Below are 23,265 nucleotides of genomic sequence, written 5' to 3' on the forward strand. Positions count from 1 at the left end.
CAAAACACGAGACTTCAAACGCAACTCAGAGTTGGAAAATACTCATTATTTTTGGGTGAAAGTTCAGGAATTTTTTCTTATCGTTTTTAATTTTTCTGTTACCGTGGACACCTTCTGCAGGAGATCATCCCCCCCCGCTCCGCAGAGAACACACCATCCAGGAATATTTTTATCTTTTTCACAAGTTTTTTATCAGGTGATTGAACACGCTTAAGATAGTGGCGTTTATGGTGAGAATGGGCCTTACTGTGCTTTTAAGGCAGGCAATTGCTTGCCTTTTTCATTGCATTTAGTCTTAATGCCTTCAGTCAGTTTTTCATTGCATTCAGTCTCAAAATAGGAAATAACTTTTCTCCGATTTGTTTTTTTTTAATTGATTGCCGAACAGTTTTTACTGGAATTTCTTTTCTAGTATTATCTGTTTGATATAATTCAAGATTTGTGTTTTCGTGAGTTTTTTATGACCGCCATTATGAGTTTGTTTTTTAAGAGGGCGGGGAGTGGTACTAGATTCCTCTAGCACAGACGTGGGCAGATTTTTCCAGGAGACGGGCTACTTCTAATTTTTTCAAAGTGTTGCGTTCTATTCAATGGCATAGGAGTGGTGAACTACAAAAGAGGTTTAGAATATTTATTATAACTTAATAATAATGTGTGTGTAATTATGGCAAAGCCTCGAGGGCTATCTGCCTAAAGGGAGGGATGCCTTCGTGGAGGACTTTCTAAGTGAAACTGGCTCGTATGCACGTTACACATGGGGAAAAACACGAAAACGCCCATGCAGCCAGCCCGTTCGCGGGATTTGAAACTCGGACCGAATTACCAGTGTTCAGCGATTTTACCGCTCGGCTGCTGGTGGGCAACTTAAATAATAAATACGGAATATATGTACTTACCTACCTGACCCTATCTAAAAAACTTACACTGTTAAAAACGCGTTTAAAGCAAACGCAAGATACAAGTGTAATAATAGCAGCCACAAATATAATTATTTCAAATGATACATTTCTTATCAAACAATTCAAAATACATTAAAAAATAAATCATTTTCATCTAAAGTTAGTCTTGTAGTTATAGTTAGTAGAAGATTTAGTCTGCATATTTCGGTATATAATTGCTAACTGCTCATCTTCCACTGGATTCTAAGGCCCACCAGCGGCCGAGCGGTAAAGTCGCTGAACACTGGTAGTTCTGTCCGAGATTCGAATCCCGCGAACGGGCTGGCTGCATGGGTGTTTTCGAGATTTTCCCCATATGTAACGTGTATACGAGCCAATTTCCCTTAGTCCTCCACGAAGGCATTCCTCCCCTTAGGCAGATAGCCCTATAGTGTGCTTTGCCATAATTAAATACACCACACACACACCATCCACTGGATTCTAATTGGTCGTCTGTGAGGCGGGAACAATATGTTGTCTTAATTATATTTATCGTTGGAAACACAGATTCACACAGGTAGATAGAGACAAAGACGGTGTTAAATGAAATGAAACTTTTTTAAAAAAATTATGATACTTTACTTTGTCTAGTTCAGTATTTTTTAATAGGTTCTGAAGTATATGCTTTTAAAATTATGTTATTCTGAAGGAGAAAAATTTAGTTTTTCTCAAGAGAAAAAATTTAATTTATATTTTCAGTTCTTCCACATCAACACTGCCAAGTGGGTAACACATGAATAAAACAATTGGTTCTAGTCTAGTAAATTCTTGAAAACATGTCTCAAATTTGGAGTGAAATTTTATTATTGCATCGTAATATTTCTCTTTGTTTAATGTAGCTTCGTTTTAAACGAACATACGTGAACCGATGAATCTGTAACCAACGTATATATACTTAAGCGTCATCGTGCGTGCTTCCAGTGAAGGTAAAGTGTGTTGTCTACACATTCTTTGGATCATTTACTTAAGCAAACACTTTCGCATCGATAGCGAAGAGCCGATTCCCCAGTCTAGCTGGAATCGGTGTTCCATATATATGTTTCTTTTAGTATGCGCGTTTTAGGTGTTAGTAAAGGCCATCACCCTAAAATGTCTTGGTGGTCCACCGATCAATCGTGATCGACTTAATGCCCACCCATGCTCTAGCATAAAAGAAAGCGGTAATAATGTGAAATTCTGCTTCCCTGAAAACTTTTATAATCAGATTCTGCTTTAAGATTTACAGTTGCTTTTTCTGCACGTAGAGCTTCTATTTGATCATTTAAAATTGTTCAGTCTTAAAATTGCAGAAACTATGATTGGAAGAAGTTTTCCCTACACGAATTAGTGATCTTATAAATCCATCTTTTGATTCGGTACGTTAAAAGAAAGAAGTATTCATACAGTCGTTGCGTATTTAATCATCATCAGTTAGGACTTCGCATTTTTATCACTTTTCTCCACTTCTTCGATGGAAGAGTCTCTAGCACAAATTTCACTTGCGTATTTACCAAGTTCACTTGTGTATACACGACTTTTCTTATATATTATAATCTCTCATATATGTATATATAATTAAAAACTAATATTACAATTAACCAATTATGTAGTTCTGAAAATCAGTTTTTCAGTTTTTATAAAATTATTTTTATAATTACGGTTTTGAAGATATTTCTTCTGTTACAAGCAACGATTCGATTCTACGTGTGTGTTTTTACTTCCTTGTACGAAGTAAAAAGGAAGTATTGTAACCGCGAAAAGTTTCAGGCAGCATATTTCAACGAAAATATCCATTCTGACCGCTATCGAATGAAATTAACGATGTTTCTACGTGATAACTGTACGTAAGGACAGGATAAAAAAACTCTTTTCGTCCAAAAAAATTATAAAACTCCTTTAAAATGAATTCTGAAGAGAATTTTTCGTGGCGTCGGTACGAACGTATGTACGTACGTGCGTACGTACGTATCTCGCATAACTCAAAAACGAGTAGCCTCAGAACGTTGAAATTTTGCATATAGGACTGCTATAACATGTAGATGTGCCCGTCGTATTTTGGTTGCAATCGGCAGCACCAAACGTATATCCACTCTGTTACCCGGCTCAGTGATCTCAGTTTCTTTACTCTTATATGTTTCTAAATTGTACATTTTTTGCTTTAAAAATGATTGAATTATGTTGTTCTTATCTTCCGGTTAAGGTTTTTATGCCTTTAGTAAATCTGTATGCAATATTTTTAGAATTATCAACAATTTTAAAGTTGTTTAAGTGCCGCTAAGCCTAATAATGTTTTTGATGGAGGCCATTGCTTGTTTACATTTGAAACAGCAGACTAGTGGATTTGCTGCCAATCCAGAGAAACGTAGCTTCGCAACAACAAAGATTACGCCTTCATTTATTATTGCCAATTAAATCATGCTTAATCCTTTCTGGAATTTTTTCGAGGAAATAAGTGTTTAAGATTTATTTCGTAATTTTTAATACAGATATTTTGACTTTTTATGTATTTTTGCCTTGTCGCGAAGTGAGAACTGAATTAATTAAATGAGAAGTACTCAATCGTCTGTGAAAAGCTGTTTCTTTTTTGTTTTGTTTGCTTAATTTCTTTTATACATCGTTCTAGCTATATTATAGTATTTGAATAAAACATGTGGCAACGATTAGGTAATTCTATTCTTTAAATGATATAAATTTTGTGCATTATGAGTTATAATATGAACGAAATATAATAGTGTTAAGTGAATCTAGCGCCAGAGTATCGCTATGGTAAACAAATAGAGTGAATTTTAAAGAATGCATGTATTCTATTGTGGTTTATGCGCTGTCGGCGAACTAGATTTAATTCAATCCAATAAGTTTAAATGAAATACAAGAAAAAATGCGTATAATTTAATATTCCGTACAAGGAAGTCATGTGGTGTACACATCAAATTTTTTCGTATTGTTCAACAACAATTTTTCAATTGCATTCTCAGTTTCTTAAAACTGCTGATCACCGATTTGATCAGCACCTGTCAGTTCAAGAATTTTCCTGTTCTCTTTATTTCTAGATTCGATTGACGATGGCGTGTCATCACTTTATTCTGCATCACTTTCACTCTCAGTTTCGGCAGTTCTTTTAACGCTTTCATAGTCATTTTTTTATGCATTCTCAATATTGTTGCGAATTAAGACATATTTTAAAAACGAATCCCTATAACTTCCCTCGCGGATATCTGAAGCATTAGCTATAGTCTGCAGTTCCCCTGAGGATCTCCTATTTAAACGTCATATTTTTTTAAATAGTTTTTAGATTTTAAGATGTTAACCCCCTACATTGATTATAATAACCTAAGCCTTTAACAGAGATATCAACATGCTTAGTCGTTCGAATCACTTAAATTTTCCCAAAATTTAATTCCCTTCATCATTTACTGAACATCTTTCTTTAATGATGTTTCAAAGCTTTTATAATACCTTCAAATTAAGAGCTTTAGAAGTTGTATTTGCAGAAAGAGATACTTAAAAAAAAAATCCGATGTGTACACCACGACTTCCTTCTACGGAATACTAAATTATACGCATTTTTTCTTGCATTTTATTTAAACTTATTAGATTGAATTAAAACTACTTCGCCGACAGCGCATAAACCACAATAGAATAAATGCATTCTTTAAAATTCACTTTGTTTACCATAGCGACACTCTGGCGCTAGGTTTACTTAACAGTATTATATTTCATTCATATTAGAATGCAGAAAATGTATATCATTTGAAGAATTATCTAATCGTTGCCACATGTTCTATTCAAATACTATAATAAAGCTAGACCTATGTATAAAAGAAATTAAGCAAATAAAACAAAATAGAAACAGTTTTTCACAGACGATTGAGTATTTCTCATTTAATTAATTCAGTTCTAACTTCGCGAAAAGGCAAAAATACATAAAATTTCAAAATATCTATATTAAAAATTACAAAGTAAATTTCAAACGCTTATTTCCTCGAAAAAATTCCTGAAAGAATTAAGCATGATTTATATGGCAATAATAAATGAACGCGTTATCTTTGTTGTTGCGAAAATAAGTTTCTCTAGATTGGCAACAAATCGGCTAGTCTCCTGTTTCAAATGTAAACATCAATGGCCGCCATTAAAAACAGGCTTAGCGGCAATTAAACAACTTTAAAATTGCTGATAATTCTAAAAATATTGCACACAGATTTACTAAAGGCATAAAATCCTTAACCGGAAGATAAAAACAATACAATTCAATCATTTTTAAGGAAAAAAAATGTACAATTTACAAACATATAAGAGTAAAGAAACTGAGATTACTGAGCCGGGTAATAGAGTGGATATATATATAAATATATTTATATACGTTTGGTGCTGCCGATTGTAACCAAAATACGAGGTGCACATCTACATGTTATTGCAGTCCTATATACAAAATTTCAACGTTCTGAGGCTACTCGTTTTTGAGTTATGCGAGATACGTACGTACGTACATATGTTCGTACAGACGCCACGAAAAATTCTCTTCAGAATTAATTTTAAAGCAGTTTATATTTTTTTTGAAGGAAAAGAGTATTTTATTCTGTCCTTACGTACAGATATCACACAAAATCATCGTTAAATTACATTCGATAGCGGTCAAAATGGATATTTTCGTTGAAATATGCTGCCTGAAACTTTTCGCGATTACAATACTTCCTTTTTACTTCGTACAAGGAAGTAATAAAAAGAGAGAGAGACGTGTGTGCTGCACGATTCACTAATTACCAATTTTTTTTTTTTTTTTTTTTTTTCTTCTTTTCATTTTTCAGTTTGTTGCCTCTTTTTGAAAGAAAATTAGTAAAAATACAATTTGTTATCCACGTGTTCCAGTTGTCATGATGCATTAGAAATAACCTCCTGACTCCTTTCATGCATCTAGGTTATAACGTAACTAGCGCTTTCTCCTTAATTTGAGTCCATATTGAAAGTTAATAAAATAGTAGTTTATTCCTTCAGTTCCTTAAACCAGCTGCTGTTCATTTTTAAATATTCATGTGTGTACCGAAAATATGCTACACTGCAATCCAGTTTCGTCTGTATTATAAATTTCGAGTGCCTTGAAGTCATTTTAGCAGCCCAGTAAAATGTCTTTTATCCAGTTATCAGCTGCTTGATGATCCACTACTTGCTTCTCACCGTGCAGTTTCTAGTACTTTTCCTTTCTCACACTTGTAAGTCATTCGTCAGTTGATATACAATTCTCTCCTAACATTTGGCGAATTAGTAAGAAAAGTTCTAGAAATAAAAAAAATTTGGGGCTTTATAGCTTGAAATCATTCTAGAAAAGCAATTTCAACATCTTTTCAAATTTTCTATCTCTTTTGAACCTGATACATTTACATTTATTTTCGAATCTTTATTAATGATAATTTCTTATTTAAGTAAACTGTGCAATGCATTTTGATAAATTCCCACTTTAAATGCAATTTTTCTCTGGCTGCAACTACCAAGAAAATTAAAATCTTTTAACAATTCATCCTTTTCTTTCAGTAGCTTTTAAGTATTTTCTCTTGGCCTTTTGACAAGTTACATGTTCAGCTCGCAAAAATGTTTTTAAAAAATGCATCTTCCGATGATTTATTCAAATTTCAAAATTTATATTTCTAGCCCAGCAAAGAGATTGCCCTTTGTCTGTTTAGTCGATCTGCTACTTCATTATTACAAGCATGACAAGAAAATGCTTCCCTTTCTTTATTCTCAGTCTACAGCTACTACTTCCTTTCCATTCAAAGGCAATGTACGGTAATACTTAAAGGCATTTCATGAAATTTTTTATAGACGCGCTATGAATATAATGTATCGCTCCCATGTGGAGGATTTTGAAGGTGGAAATCGAACAAGATGAGATACAGAAGTAGATACAGATGCACTTTCAGCTCCTATCAACTGATACCGGAAAGGGAATCTCATTTATTTACAATTCTCATTTACATTCTTCAGTACAGTTTCTTTTTTACAATGCCAGGAGGACGCTGGAACTTGTGCGAAAGCGCGCGTGAATTGGTTTTATCAATACATTTTGGGGATTGCTATTAAAAGTTGTCTTTTGTGCTGGGCGACGTTGTGATACTTGTTCCGAAGGCCCTTTATTGACGAATAACCGTTATCATTCTCATCCGGTAGCTTTTGAATGACTTAGATCAGATTATCTTCGAATATTTTGCATCTTCTTAAGCCGATTCCACTAACATGCAGTAGCACTGCAGCTCATTCCAAGGCGACCGCTAAGTTTCGTTGACTTTGACCGGCTTGTGGAGCAATTCATAATGACAGCGATGAAGCTGTACACTCCGACGTTAATTCACCCCCCTCACCCCCGGTAACTGTGATTGGACTTGATCCAAAAAACAAGGAGAAACATTCTCTCCTTGTATGACTCACTTCTCGCGTTATGCAATGGACAGTAAACAACGCTTGTAATCATCTCTAGATATTTTTTTCTTCTAATACCAAATAAATATGTTATTTTGCGTTTGCTAATATGATGATTGTGTTCCTTACATCGGCAGCTTGGATTACACTTTATTAAAGTAAGAACTTTAATTCTGTTTTATTCATCTGCTCGTCTCGATTTAGCGAAGTTGTAACAGTAAACAAAAATGAACCACGAATACCTTCAACACGGCTTGCAGCCTTTTTATGGTTTGATATGCTGTACATGTACCGTGATAGGGGCCGTCAAATCATTATTCTTAACATCTATGACGAAATTACTCCACCTTGAGGTAACCACAAAGTAAATCTGGCAGCAAGCGCAACGAAATATTTATCTCGATGCAACTGGTATTACTGTTTGTGTTTCGTATTAGTTTAGTTTTAAAAGACTAAGTTCGTTTTAAAAGTTTATAAGGAGAAAGATAAGCTATTCTCAATATTGTGATGACGTATGGACATGATATATAAAGAAAGGTTAAAGACAATGAGTTGTTAATATTGTTACGAAATGTACAGGCGCGGTAAGATGGCTTCCCTGCAAAGCAGTTTTAGGGTTGCCATAAAATGGCAAAAGAAGGTCAGGGTTGCCATATTTGGCGAGAAATCGTCAATTATGCGACAAAATTGGCGATATGCCATGGACGGATGGAGAACCTTCTGGAACGAATTCTTACCGGTTTAGCTCAGGATGTTTTCGAACACAAGCCAAAAGCTATATAAACCCTGCTGGCGCGCAGTTAGTCAGAGTATGCCTCGTCGAGAGGGCGAGTGTGTCTCGTCTAGCGAGTCAATCCCTGCGGAGTCGATCGAGTTGACAGCCGGGCAGCGAGTGCCGAGTTCACAGAAGGAGTCTCTTAGTGTATCGCGGTTAGTACATCGTTGAGAGAGTGTGTTGAGCTCCGGGAACGACTGAACCGAAGAGTCGGGAGCCGTGCTCTGTGTGTCGTCGAGTGCATCGCGAATTGTAGCGTGGAGAGTATCGAGAGTACGTGGAGTTCCGAGAACGGCCAAGCAGAGTCGGGAACTGTACTCAGAGCAAAGCAGAGTCGGGTGCTTTGCAGGAAGCTGTCTCCACCGTTATTACCTGACAGTGTGAAGGCTGTGTCGCTAATTGTTCCAGCGTGTTTATAGTAGATCTTCGACGACTGTAAAAGTGTTTTGGAGCTGTCCTGATTAATATTGATAAATAAAGTGTGTTTCGATACTTCATCAATTGTCGCCGTTATCCAAATCTACGAACCCCGTACGGAGGTGAAGGAAGAAAATAACGTAACAACTGGTGTCAGAAGAATAAAAAGAAAGTGACAATATTGACTTTATTGATATAATATATATTTCATAATATTTGATTCATTTGATAATAATGATTTTATTGTTATATTTGATTAAACATCGAAAATCTTATTAAACGAGGAATACCTTTCAGAGCAGCGCTCACAAAGCGTTACAATTTGTTAATAGCGTCTTTAAATGAAACATTTCAACCGAGAATAAATTTAAATAAACAAGAAAATCGAAAACCAAATTTGCTGTTTTTCATATAAAAGGTGTTGTATCCAATAATAGTTGGCTAACTTTACAGCCAGCTGAGCGGTAAAAAAAACCTAAAAGCTTCTTGGTAAGCGCGGTCAAAGATGCGATCAGTGTTTGCGAAGGCTTACTAAGAGCTTCGCTTCTCAGTGCTCTCTGCGATAGTTTTTATTTTCAATGCATTCTATGATGTACTAATAAATTCTTCAAGAAACTTCATATTTAAAAGGACTTTCATTAACTAATATTATTAGCGAAATCTCAGCGAAAACGCCTGAGCTACAAACAGCTGAACAGGCAATCGGTAAACTTTTCATTCTGTCCTCAACGTTTGAAGAAATTTTCTGCTCCAAGAATAATGTATAATTCATAAAGCGTATTAATGTGACTTTTTCTTCTATACGAACACGCGTGTACAATTATGCAAATATTATTTTCAAGAAATTACTATGTTTATGTTATGTATCAGATACTTATTCAATTCTGCTTAAACAGCCCGAGGACATTCAATTTGCGTCAACCAACCTTTTTTGTATTTCTCACAGAGCTGTGTGTATGTGCTTTTTTATTATTCACTGTATTCCGGTTTAATACTATGTATGCTTTATTATTCAATTCACTGTATGCAAAATCAGTTCTTAAATTCATTTTACTATAGCACACCTTAAGATCTACACTTACCCCCTTTTTATGTATTGTGTATTAATCAATCTCTCAGTTTGTCAGGTTTGTTCACCAGCTCAACAGCCCTTCTCAGCAATTCCAGATGGGACTTTCACGACTTCTTGAGTTTTTTGCACGATCCATCGATTCTCACTTTAACTTTAAAAGCTTCCCCCCCCCCATTTTTTTTTTTTTTTTTTTTAAATTAGTGTTGTAAACATGTATACATTATCTATCTTCAGTTATTTTGGTTTTATCTTTCGAAAACTACTTGTGATATTCGATCAGGAGTAGGATCTCGAACCCAGGCACAGTGGTGGTACACCAAAATTTCTCCCGTGCAAGAATTAGCTATTCCTTAGTTCTTCTTTCAAAGTTGTACTTAAAAAAAATCCTGGGAGGGAAAACGAAGTTGGGATGCTGAATTTCCAGACGGTATTAAGGAGAAATATTTCAAATGGATGAACGATATACCTTTACTGTCATTGGTGAAGATTCCTTAGAAAGATAACATTACATAATGCTCTGTCGTACAACCTGCAGATATTTACTGACTCCTCGAAGAAGTCATACGCAACCGTAATTTATTCGAAAACTGAAAATGAGGAGCAAATAAATGTGCAACCTCTTCAAGCCTTCCAGTGTAACTCAGTTGGAAAACTGCACAATCCCTGAATTTAACTTACTATAATGTTTCAATGAAGCTAGATTAGCTTTATTTGTGAAAAAAAAAAAAAAAAAGCTGGCACTGTGATTTCGAAAGAATACCATTGAATGCATCTCACAACGACCTTCTATTGGATAGAAAATAATGAGACTTGGAAAAAATTCGTTAAAAGAGAGTTAAAGAAATAGCAAAACTGACAAAACCTGAAGAATGGCACCATGCTCCAGGAGCTGAATATCCTGCAGATCTACCCTATACAGGATGTTTTGTAAACAGATTAGTACTATCCAAATGGTGGGAAGTACCACAGTGATTGGCACTGCCTGAAGATAAGTGACCTACATCAAATCCCGTTGAAAATGAGAAAGAAATAACATCCAAAAATAAAATAGTTATAAATACGATATTAAATTGTGATAGCAATAGCAATTCATGGATAATGGCTTATTTTTCGATGTACACGAAAATTTTAAGAATGGTAGCATGGATGCTTAGATGTTGTTGAGAAAGTACAAAAAGGTAAAAAAGTAACTGACACTAGAGAGTTTGGACTTTGCTCGAATCAGTGAAATAAACTTTAATAAAAATGTTAAAACGTCAACAACATTTGAAGGATATTTTAAAAAGCAATTTCGAAGTGAATATGCTTTTCAACTTGTAGAACTATTAGGTTATATGGAAGCAAGAGACTTGAAAAAGGAGCAACACCTTCGCCAGAAATCGAGCCGTGGACCTCTGGAATACACGCCCAGCGTGCACTACAAAGGCACACTAAGAAGACAAGAAAAATACCTTATAAACTTATTCAACATTCGCAATAGCTAAAGATTGTTTGAATGCAAAAGTTGAAGACATCGTCCTAATTGAAACTGAAAGAAAATAGAGAACATTCTGGTCGATGGGTAAGAAGACTGACGTATATCCAAGTAAAGATTAAAATAGAGTAGTTCGAGTTAAAAGAGCTTATGAAGAGATGGTATGACCCATTCAGAAAATTTATCTCTTGGAGATATCTTCACCAGTTGAAAATGAACTGAACGAACAAAGGAATGCTTCCTTGCCCTCATTGCTGTCCCACTAATGAACCAAAAAACTGTCGTGACAAGACGTTGAGGGATTATTAAGTATTACGAAGCGATTAACGATACGAATGCGAAGTTCGAAAAACGAGTAATAACACTTGACGATTCTTGCTCGAACACTATTTTTGTTCCGACGAGTTTGCTTCAGTCTAATTTTGATCTTGATTTGGTATACAAAAATACATGACGATATCTTTCATTTATATTTAATGAAAACACCAAAAACTATCACAGTAATACAGACACATCGCAACGGCGAACTTACATAATGTAAAAACACAGAATTCTTTCAGCGCAACAGCCCCCTCTATACTATGAAAAGTTCGAACATTAAGTTACCGCTTAGACTTTTGGATGAACGTTTCAAACTGAATTATTATTTTGAACTGGAAGCGTCACAGCATTTTTTATTACTAATTCTACATTAATGATCAAATGATGGGAAGATTACAACATAATTACTCCCCCTTTAGGTAGTCACAAAATGAATCTGGCAATAATTTTCTCAATGCGACTGATATCACAGTTTATGTTTAGAATTAGATTAAGTTTTACATGAATAAGATCATAATAAAAGTTTATAACGAGAATTTAGGTTGGTGTTCTATTCATTCTCAAGAACGTCACTTATACCACTGATACAAAGTTGAACTTCAAAGAGATTTTTGAAGCCATATTTTCTTTATTCGGAGGGTATTTTGACAGTTCAATAACACTTTGCTGTTTGCTGCTTAATTTGAATAAAATATCTTAGCAAGCATATTCTTTTATCTAGCGCGTGTTCAAATTATTAAAAACCTGCCCCGAAACATATAAATTTGAGAACTTCAACATTAATTATAAATACAGTTTCACTGATCCAGAAAATTCTCGCTCATTAGATGTGGCGCGCTTGTTTCTAAATTTAATAAGAATGCCATACCTGGCAATTTGTCGCGTACCTTGCTACTAAATATCATGAATAATTATTCGCGTTGCCAACAGAAATGTACCTAGCTAGACCAAATGGGTGTTAGCCCAGAAGGATTATTAGTCTTGAAACAGCATTCTGCATCGAATCACTGTAAGCTACTGTATCACTTTTTAAACTGTTGCCATCAAACATTATCGCCCTGTGTATTTAAAGAAACTAAATAATGAAGAATCTGCATGAATGTATGTACGTTTCTCGCAATGGAAAAAAACAACGGTGCCTAGAGTTATCAAATTTTGTATAGTCCTCCACCGAACATGGGCACCTGAGAGCCTAAATTTGCAATTTGGAATTTGTTTTATTGTCGATTTCATATTTTATAAAACTTTAACCAATTTTTTATTAAAAAAACTCAACAATTTCAAAGCCAGAAGTGGCAACCACTGTAGAGGATAATATATTTTTATCTCCAGGCAGCAACACTGGCTATAAGAAATTCTAAAGATAAGCCGATTTTAAATATTTTGCCCCAAAGTGGCATTAGCCCAGATGCTCTCGAAACGTGTATATGAGTCTGTAAATGGGGAAAAAAAAAAAAAACACCCGTTTGGGCGTAATATAAAATCTGAAAGCTTTCACACTTCTTTTTTTATTATCGTATTTGCCGTTATATGCAGTTCAATATTTTTGTTCCTCGCAGCTGCATCAGTGTCAGATTCCCTCAAAATATATAGAATTTTTCGTTGAAAACAAGGTAAATATCTATTGAATGTTGCCTAAATTAAAGCGAAACCAAAACATTCATTCCAATTGAGTATCAGTCCTAAAGACGTTAATTTTAAAGGAAATAAACAGCTCTAGTTAAAGATGCAAATACGAAATTTAAATGACGATAGCACTTAAAAAGTTTAGTTTATATGTATTTTATCTTATTAATTTATTTTTATCATTGTATTTTTAATAATTTGAAAAAAAAATTCTTTTCAATGGAGATGATGTAGATAAAAAAATTATTAGTCCAAAGGGGCTTTGTCTCTGAAGGACTATTGTTTTCGTTTTGCGAGTTTGCGTTGAATCACTATAAATGTCCGTTTCACTTCTCAAACTGTTGCCACCAAATGTTAGTTTCCTGCATAATATTTGAAGAAATTAAATAATGAAAAATCTGCATAAATGTATGTCTATTTCTCGCATTGTGGTAAAACAACGGTACATAGAGCCATCGAATTTTGAATGACGTAATCCTACTGCGAATATGAGCATGTGGAAGCCCAAATTTGAAATTTGGAATTTGTTTTATGATCGATTTCCTATTTTGTAAAACTTTAACGAATTTTTAATTAACAAACTCAAGGATTTCAAAGCGAGCAATGGTAATGCAACACTCTACGGGAGGGGTAAACCTTTTTATCTCCAGCGCGCGGAACTGTGTATCGGAAATTCTAAAAATAGGCTCATTTTAAAATTATTTTGCGACATTGCTGTTGAATTGAATTTTATGGTTTAAGTGCAAAGAACATGATATTTAATAAATAAAAATAACACACAAAACGTTAAAAAAAAAAAAAAAAAAAAAAAAAAAAAAAAACCACCTCTTTAGACGTAATTTTAAAATCTGAAACCTTTCTTTTTTTTTTTTTTTTTTTTTTTTTTTTTGTGTGTGTGTGTCAGAAGATTGTTTATCAAAGAAAAATCACTCAATTTGGAAGCTGCAATTTAAATTTCGAAGCTTGTGCAAATCTCCTAATCATTGCTTCACAAAATTATGGCATGCGCAAACATTTATTTACAAAATGGCATTGGGAAATATTTTTCGCTATATTTATGAAGATAAGAAAACCGCTGGGAATGTATTTGCCTGTTTCTTAAAGTAGGTCCAAATTTATTTGCTTTTTACTCATTTAACTGCGATTTTAATTCTTAACATTAAAAAGGAAGTATAATTATTAATTTCGGCATAGTTATTGAACTTTTCAAGTCACTATAGGTATGAACAAGTTATCATTTAATGCATCAGAGCTAAAATTTCTTTGGAAACACAGAGGAAATAAAAACTATGACCTAAAAAGTTTTATTAATTGTGGCCATTTTATTAAATATATGATATTTGAAGATGTCCGAAATGGCCGTGCGGTGTCGGGAAAAATCGTGGCTTCTGCTGGGGAAGGTGAAGCTTATCACTGGCCCCGTTTGCAGCATGAAAATCTGTCTCCACTTATTGATATTGTTTCTATTAATGAGAATATGAGTATTTACATTTCACCTGTGCTGGATAAGAGTCTTAGAGACATAATTCACGATGAAGAGTTCATTTACCATCCAAAATGCTTTAGTCGTAAAAAAGCTTACTCAGAGGACATCTTATGGGGTTTGGATTATTTACACTCAAAAGGCCTGTGTCTCATGAACCTCAGTGACGCCAATATTTTTGTGACAGGTTTTCCTGAAAAAGCTGTGATAAGCGATTTCACGTCACTGGTTCTAGCTGAAAGAGCAGTCAAAAGTAAATTCTCCGTGCCAGTTCTTTATCGTCCACCTGAATTTAAGAGTCAAGGCTGTGGAGATACGTTTGACGCTCTATTGGCCGAAATGTGGGCGTGTGGTGTAATGTTGTTAGAAATATTTACTAGGCACATGGTGCCCTGGGCATTTATTGGTGACGAAGTAAAACAGGTCCTAAATGCTGTCAAAACCTTAAACCTGAAAATTCTTCAAGAAGCGAATAAAGGTGCTTCATTAAATTCTCAGGATACTGAAGAGTTCAGATCATTCATAAATTTATTTATTCAAGAAAATCCTAAATGCAGAATCACAGCTAGACAAGCTGCCATTTCGAATTTTTTACAAAGTAAATTTTATACGAATGATGCTCGGTATGGGAAACTGTGGACAGTTTCTCAACCTACGAATATTTCTGTGATGAATGAAAATGTAACTAAAAATTTTGATTTTCATAAAAGTCTTTTGTCTTTTCCATGTAAACCCTGTTCTGAAAATGTCAATCATAATTCAGCTTTCTCAGATTTTTACATGAATGAAGCCGCAAAATACCGCGAGCAGTTGAAAAATCAACCTTCTGTGAATAAATTCTTCAATCTTGATTACATTCCAACTGAATCAGGTTCAGAAAAAAGAAATACATATGAACCACCAACAAAAATGCTTTCAGACTTAATAAATGTCTCCTTTAAATGCATCAATAGAGAACAAAACTATAATGCTGAGTTATTGAAAAAAAACGCTGATTTGAAACTAGGGCACCAAAAGCATTCTCAGACTTTTTATTCGAAATCTCAGAATGACGAAAATCAGACATGCTTAAATGCAAATAATGGTTTTGTTGACAGCACACTGCATGATCAAAAGCAAGCTGTTAGTTCATCGGAATCAAATATTTCTCGTTCTCATTCAGATATTCCAAAAAGGGAAAAACAACTGTTGATTGCCGGAAAAATTATTGAAAAGGTATCTTTGAATGTGAAGCCTTCATTAGAAAATGTTAATAAATGTATGACCTCATCTGATGTAACTGCTGTAACTGACATCGAAGAATGCTCGAAGAATGGAAAGGAAATAAACAATAAGAAAGAGGTTCCTTCAAAACGAACTTCAGCTGCCAAGAGTTGCTCAGATCAAGAGCTGAACAACTCGAAAGCAGAAAAGGAATTTGATTTTGAAGATAGAGATATACTTTTGGAATTGAAAAAAAGCAATTCAGATTCAGAGATAAATTCATCGTTACTTTCTCATTCAAATTTAATTAGTTCTCAGAAAAACAGTGCATCTTTTGAATCTTCTTTCAAATATTTCCAATTTAGTGAAAGAAATAACGTTGCCATTATCCCAAATGCAAAACATAAAGCTAATTCTCTTAAATTCCCATTTAATAAAAAGGTTGAGAACAAATGTGTATCTATATTCGACAGCAAATGTCTCCAGCATAAAGGAAATGATACCGTTGAAGTCGAAAAGGAGTCTTATGAGTGGGAAGTCCATTTGCCATATGATAATAATTTTCAAATAAAAAAAGATAATCAAAAGTTAGTTTTACCATTCAGTGCTTGCAAACTTAGCGAATCTAACGTATCAGAACTATGGTCGGACTTACATAAAAAACGTGAGCAAAATTTTCAAGATTTCTGCAAGAAAACAGAAGTAAAACACATTTCTGAAAATAAACGGCTTCATACATTAATAGAATCACAATTTCAGTCTGGCTCAGACTCGACATGTTATCGAAAGTCATTATTTCAAAGTGTCAATAATGTTACTGATTCAATCAATAACATATTTCGGAACAATATTAAATCTGATAGTGATAATTTGCTAGTAAATGAAGTTATAACAGCTGATGAGAATAGCAGAAGAGAAAATTCCGACAACCAAACATTTTTAAAACACACTGAGCAGACGGTAAATCATTCAAATATTCTACCAGTTGACAATGAACTGAATGACAACATGGAAAAGAGATTTACCACATCCATTTTTGTGAGTAAGAAAGAATCTCAAACTTCTTCCGCTATGGAAAGCAGTAGTATGCTTGTTAGAGACGAAACAAACGAAAACACATTGCGTATTGTCTCCAATAAAACCAGTGTCTCTGGTAATGATATAGGAATAAAAAACAATGTACGTGCTACAGCTGTAAATATCGAAAATGATACAGAAATAAAACAATCAGAGGTATCTTCAGCAGTCCTGCCTTCGAATGTGAAAGAAAATTTAAAAAAGAAAAGGAAGAAATGGAGCAAAAGATCTCTTTTTAAACATTTATGTCCTGGGTGTAAAATGAACATAGAATCATCTGACGAATATATGCCTGAGTCTGTAGCCTGAGAAATAACAGATATATTTGCTTCGTTGATAAACTATAACAATACTTACTCAATATTACTATTTTTATTTTGGTTTTTTAATAACCCTTCTTTTGTTTTGCATTAAATATCAGATAATTTGGTTTTTTGTTGTCTTTCAGCCACTATTAAATGACTAAATACTAAGTCAAATTATTTGAAAGCCTTTAAATCTTAAAGATAAATTTACGTTTTTAAGTCTATAACATTTTGGTTTAAAAAAAGTATTTTGGGTACTTTTCCGTTTCGCCGGCGCAAATCTCGCCAAGCAGACTTTATTGGCGACAACATACATTATACACACAAAAAATATTAAAAAAATGTTAGTCCTAAGAATTCTTTTTTTGAAGGCATAAACATTTAATTATCGCTTAAAATTTTATAAAAAGCCAATAAATAAAGACAATAAATTTATAAAAAGACATTAATTTAAGAATTTACTATGCTTTCATGGTTCAACATCCTGTTTCGCCGGTTCATATCACGTGACCCCAAGCGATCTCATCTCACGTATACTACTCTACAAAAATATAATGCTCTCAGTAATTATCTACATTAATTTCAAGTTAAATCTTAATTTGGAACACAAGTTTAAATGCAAGAAATACTTCAATTCGTACGAATAGCTTACTCAGAAATTATGTAAAACTGCAGGGCTTTACTTCGCTAATGCATTCTCATTAGAATTGATGAATTTAACCCTTAACTTTACCTTTTCTATATTTTCGGCTTCGGGTAAGCGCTGTGATTGCATCCTAATTGATTTAATTGCCGAAAATGGCCTTAGACATAAAACTGAACTATCTGAATAAGGCGTAAAAGGTTACCAGCGAGAATATTCCGTTTGGCATCGGTTGTGCCATTATTGGCGACTTTATCGCTTGCGCCGGCAAAACGGAAAAGTGCCATATTTTGTCTATGTAGAAACCAGTTTCTATATTTGTAGAATGAATGTAAATCCTATAACTTTTGTTTCCTGAGATTTCAAGCATGAATGATCAGGAAATTTTGTTAAAATGTTGACTTAGCATATGTAGCATTTGTAATATAACTGTATAAGGTACTTTCTCACTCCTTCCATAATGTCTTCGTGGTGTAACGTTAGAACACTCGGCGCGTATTCTAGAGATCTTAGGTTCGAGTCCCGGCGAGAACATTGATCATATTTTACGTCTCCCGCATAAAAAAGCCTAATGACTCTGCAGTGGCACCCGAACTAAAGGGAGGAGGACGACAGTTCGTCACTACCAGGATTTGGAGACTTGGTCACCTAATTCCCAGTCGCCCTTTAAAAAGGGGAGTATTGTTACGAATTTTGTGCATAGAGAGATAATTTTGGTGAAATTATTAGTGAAAGTGTATTTTTTCTTTGTAATGTAACATGAAAGTGTAAAGAGGCGATGCTCTGCTGGAAAAATGAGAAAACAGGGACAAGCCTATTTATACATTAAAGGAAATATCTATCTCGTTAAACTGGCGAGATATCACCAAGTTGGCGATGCATTTGGCAACTGATTTTTGTCGTCAAATTTGGCGATAAAACGCCACAATTCGCCTAACTTGGCCTCCATTTGGAGGCATTTTGGATCTGGTCAAATTATAACTGTAATGGATATTGTAACTGAATAACCGTAATTGTAACTGTATTCAGCCCTCATATGCCTTCCAGTAATTTCGAGACGCAGAAAGCACTAGAAATATCTCAGCGGCCGGACGAAACCCATATAAGACGGAGAAGAGCATCAGCTGTCAGTTGTTAGTTCAGTGGGAGTCAGGCGTACTGAGATATCTCGGGGTTAGCATCGCTCGTTAGATGCGCTTTGCAATGCGTTGTGTTTAATGTTCTTAGTAGTTTGAAGTGTAACAATTGACTGTACTCTGCAACACTGCGAAGAGCTGTGCGAATATTTTGGGGAACAGTTCCAGAACTGTGACGTTTTTCTTTTGATAAAATAAATTTTGTTACGCTATGATCAATTCTGTGGGCAGTCAATCTATTACGAACCTGTACTCACGCATCATCTTTTTTTAGACCAAAGAGACGTAAGCTCAGAAAGGCCGTGTCTCCAAATGGCATTTTGCGTCTAATCACCATAAACGACTGTATCACTTTTCAAATTGTGTTCACCAAATATTATGGCCCTTTATTATATTTAAAGAAATTAAGTAATGAAGAATCTGCATGAGTGTATGTTTCTCGCATTGTGAAAAAACAACCATACCAAGAGCGATTAAATTTTAAATAACGTAGTCCTCCACCCGAACATGAGCACCTGGAAGCCTGAATTTTGAATTTGTTTTATTATCTTTTTTTTCCGGGGGGTTAACGAATTTTTAGTTAAGGAACTGAACGATTTCAAAGCGAGTAGTGGCAATACACTGAACAGAATAAAATATTTTTATCTCCAACACTCAAGACTGTGTATCAAAAATTCTAAACATATGCTGTTTTTAAATAATTTTATCCCAGATGCTCTGGAAAAGCGAATCCTCTTTGAGTGTAGTTTTTTTTTAAGTGTGTGCATGATTATGTAAGTTCATTTTCAGAACTTTTTGAATAAACAATTTTGTTTAACAAAAACGTTTCGAATAACTTTTTCAAAAGAATCAGGTTTTAAAAATAATGAGAAATAATATACGTGTTAAAAAAAGTCCTTTCGCTAAAATTTAGTAAGTGATATAGTTCGACCGTTTCAAACCCAACCATGGCTGGCATTCTGCTGAAATTCATGGTCGGTCAGGGCATCTGAACCGAAGGCCCTACCCCTAATCGAACTGTTGAGTAATTCTTAATTATGTACAACATAAGATAAAACATTAGTCGAACTTTAAGGACTTGTAATACTTAGAAGGTCAATTAAGATACAAAATTTTTGGTCTTGAATTAACGATGAGTGTGAAACCGAGCCGAGGGTGAAAATGCAAATGAATGAAAGCATCTGGGAAACCGTTACAGCTGGTGGCATAATTTGCTGCAAGAGAACTACATAGTATATGGAAATGCAAGGTAGCACAAAATTTTGGTGAGTTACGAAAAGAACTTAGGCTTGTTTCTTAGCTTGTTACAATTATTTTAGTTTTTATCAACATTGTTGGGGTTTGGTTAATGTCTGTAAGCTTTGTTGCTGTTTCTGGACAATTTGCTTTATTCTTGAGTGTTAATAATTTTTTCATCATTCCAAGATACACAACTTTCGCCCAGTTAATTTCCAACCTGGTTAATCCAACTACAAATCAGTAGATGAAGCACTCGAATTAATTTTCGCAAGATCTGAGTAATAAAGCTGAACAGCCTTTTGAGGCACAATTTTAACTATCGAAGATTATTATAAAAGGAGGAAAATATCGTAAAGTACAACGTTTTAAAAGTAACGCAACGCGCACAGAATGTAAACCAAATGCCACTCCTCCTTTGATTGTAAAACTGGTAAAAACAGAACAGTGCTTCAACAGGGAAGATCAGAAACGCTTCAGCTCCTGCGGTGGAGGAAGAATTACACCTTCCCCTTAGTTCTTTCCACGGAGGTAGGAAGTTAGATGGAGTGGCTCTAAACCGGTTTACCTAAGGCTCCTCTATATAGGAGCCTTAGGTTTACCCATACCCTGCTTTGAAGCACTGGCAATCCCTTCTTTGGAGACCAAAACATTGGGTAATTTACCATTGAGTTCAATGGGTTTTGACACGATCGGATGTAAATATTTTGTAATTACATCGTAAATATGCATATAAATGTATATATTTTCCTTTTCTACAATACTTCAGAGTCCTAAGTATATGAAAAGAATACATTTTTAAACAACACTTCATTCTGAACGGAATTAAATGCTATATTTTTAAATTATATTGTAAAATAGTACTAAACTTTCTCTGAATATTTCTGAAAGGGAATAAAGTAAGGATTATTTTTTAAATATTATTTAAAACTTGTAACTGACTTATTATAAAATGTAAGGGGAATAATTCTTTTAATTATACTTACTAGATTTTTTTACCCTTAATTTCAACAATACATATTCAAAAAAAAAAATCTTCTTTATTACTTTTTTAAATATGCATCTCATAGAAATCGCTTTACAATACTTTTAACAGATTGCTTTCCAGTACGAACAATTCTTGCTTAAATAGTTTTATAACGTATTTGTCAACAGGATGTCAATTTATGTTTACAATTCAGTGTTAAGATTATTATATATTTAGATAATATTTATAATCATTATAAATTTCGATACATTTAATAATTAAATTTCTTCACAGTAACTTTCACAGTTGTTTATGAATGAATAAATCCTTCATTTCAAATACATTTATAAATAATATAATAAATATTTACGTATTTTGTTAAAGGCAGATACATGCTTTTTGGAAGCACATGCATAAATACCCATACATATTTCATATTTTTCATTTCCGGCATGAGGAAATCTTTAATTTCTGTGCATTCACTGTATTTTTCGAGTAAAGTAATTTACACTAATTTTAGAAAAGTATATGTTACAATAATATGTGGATGTGAAAAAAAATATTTTATTTAAAACATTTTGGCGTTTGGAACATAAAATAAAAGTAGCGAATACTGTATCAAGGGTATCGAAAGATGTATACAATTTTAAAGGTACGATGAGGTATTTTTCATTCTTTAAGCACAACATTTTTGCTAAAATCTACGTTTTTGTAGTTTAGCAGCTTAGAATTTTATAAAACAAATTCATAATCAAAATCGCTGTTGTTAGTTAACGAAAAATAACCAAGATGTGATTTTTGCGTAAATGTCACTAAACTGTACAAATTGCTATTATCCATCACACTAGGCATTTTTCTTTTATGCAGAAGTGTCCCGTTTTTCGATTTGTATGGAACTGTGTGTCGAAATACTATCAGAGCGCTGTCAAGCGGGCTTCTGAATGTAAACAAAAAATGCTCCATCTGGTGACCGATTTTTAGCCACTCCTTCCTCCATGGTTCTTTCAGTGTATAATATTTGCGTTATCTGTTACCATAGTAACCATATGCAACTAATCGCGACAAACGACATGCGAAAAATGTAGAAAGTGTAGGAATACTTTATATGTAAAACCATATATAACGTTACTACTGGTTAACTATTACCACACGATCGTGAGGTAAGAACTTAAATTAAGCATCTTTATTTAAAATTTTACATCATAAATACAGCTATATTGAAAAATGCTGAAAATGAGAGAAATTTACCCATGTGTGTTACAATGTTGCAAGAAACCAGATATAATTTATCTGAGCGTTAGAAATTCCCATTTTCTTTATACTTTTCAGTTTCAAAAGAAACAGCGGTATACCCTTGCCCTAATTCAAACAGAATGCATTTTCACAATTAAAATATTTCAAATTACTTCCTTTGCATTTCTATACAAAATTTCGTTTACTTATCGTACAAATTCAGCAGTTTATGCTAGTCATATTATATTTTCATAGCTATAAAATTATCTACAGCTTATAAAACTGCTATTTGTTCATGCAGCAGTTAAATTTCAATTGACATAACAGCTGAGAAAAGATCAAATTTGTGGAATCGGGCCACATTTTTTGTGATGATAATTGCTTATTCTAAGCAGCCTTAATTAATTAGTTGTAAGTTCTCCTGGAATTGTTGTAAACTGCTCTTTATTAATTTTTCTATTTTATTTTGGAGAGTCTACAAATTATATAATAGCTTCTAAGGATGAGCTTTTACCTTTGGTGCAACTTATCTTGCATATTACTGAGTATAGAGTAATAATAAATTATTCTAGAAATACTGATTATGAGATGAATTAATGCAGCTGATTCTTAAACTGTGTGAATTTGAATTGTATAGCTCCATATCACTGCTTTTCCACATAATTATTGAAATTGCAATTTATAACTGTTTGATAAAAACTCAAACACAAAACCAATAACGTAAAAATATTTTTTAAAAAAAACTGAGTATGTTGTGAGCATACATATTTAGTAAATAATAAAAGTAGCTAACACTTGTGCATTCAAGTGTTAGCTACTTTTATTATTTACTATTATAGAATATTGTGCTCAAATGTGTTATAAAATTTTTTATTGGTTATATCAGATATCAGTAATATTTGAAGTATTTCCCATATACGACAGAAAAAATATAATTTCTTGTCATAAGAATTGTGATCAAATCATATATAC

At 33.7% G+C, this 23,265-nt stretch overlaps 1 protein-coding gene across 3 annotated transcripts in view; it reads left to right on the forward strand.

Moving 5' to 3' along the window:
* The window catches only part of LOC118202576 (intraflagellar transport protein 74 homolog), a 102,481-nt gene that overhangs the window by 46,094 nt on the left and 33,122 nt on the right, over positions 1–23,265 (forward strand). Inside the window, exon 1 of one of the 3 annotated variants that reach the window (XM_085816596.1) lies at positions 7,381–7,483. The exons of 1 other annotated variant lie outside the window; for it this stretch is intronic. The gene's annotated coding sequence lies outside the window, so the exon portion shown is untranslated. Of the gene's footprint in view, positions 1–7,380; positions 7,484–22,032; positions 22,221–23,265 lie in introns of those variants that run through there. One more of the 3 variants, XM_035374745.2, reaches the window with a different exon arrangement.

This window comes from Stegodyphus dumicola, chromosome 5 (assembly GCF_044657685.1).
Source record: "Stegodyphus dumicola isolate Sdum_Otavi_A_Nest chromosome 5, ASM4465768v1".
In the NCBI taxonomy this organism is placed as follows: Eukaryota; Metazoa; Arthropoda; class Arachnida; order Araneae; family Eresidae; genus Stegodyphus; species Stegodyphus dumicola.